Source organism: Colobus angolensis, unplaced genomic scaffold (genome assembly GCF_000951035.1).
Source record: "Colobus angolensis palliatus isolate OR3802 unplaced genomic scaffold, Cang.pa_1.0 Scaffold20, whole genome shotgun sequence".
Classification (NCBI taxonomy): domain Eukaryota; kingdom Metazoa; phylum Chordata; class Mammalia; order Primates; family Cercopithecidae; genus Colobus; species Colobus angolensis.
Genome location: NW_012115155.1, coordinates 10,690,883 through 10,691,187, shown reverse-complemented (window position 1 = coordinate 10,691,187; position 305 = coordinate 10,690,883). Strand labels below are relative to the sequence as shown.

The following is a 305-nucleotide window of genomic DNA, read 5'->3' as shown; positions in this document are numbered from 1 at the left end:
GGGCACTCCTCTCCCCACACCTTCACCAGGTGGTCTCTGGCACTGGGAGGGCCTAGAGCTGGGTAGGGCCAGGAATCCCTGGCACTCTCTGGGCCCAGCCCCCTGGCCTCGATTCAGCCTCCTCACTGTTGCCCTGTGCCGCCTCCCCTGCCGGCTGCATCCAGGCCCCTCTTCTGGCATCCAGGGGCTTTCTCCTGAGCCAGACCCTTCCCCGCACAGCCACCCTGGGATGGAGGAGCTTGTCAGGGTCTCCCCTGGGTGGGCCTCGAGAAGAGTGTGCATTCAGAGGCGCCTGCCAGCCCTGA

General features: G+C 66.6%; 1 protein-coding gene across 1 annotated transcript in view; it reads left to right on the top strand.

The window, feature by feature from the left end:
- Positions 1 to 305, top strand: part of HS6ST1 (heparan sulfate 6-O-sulfotransferase 1) — a 52,365-nt gene that overhangs the window by 26,622 nt on the left and 25,438 nt on the right. The gene's annotated exons all lie outside the window — the stretch shown is intronic.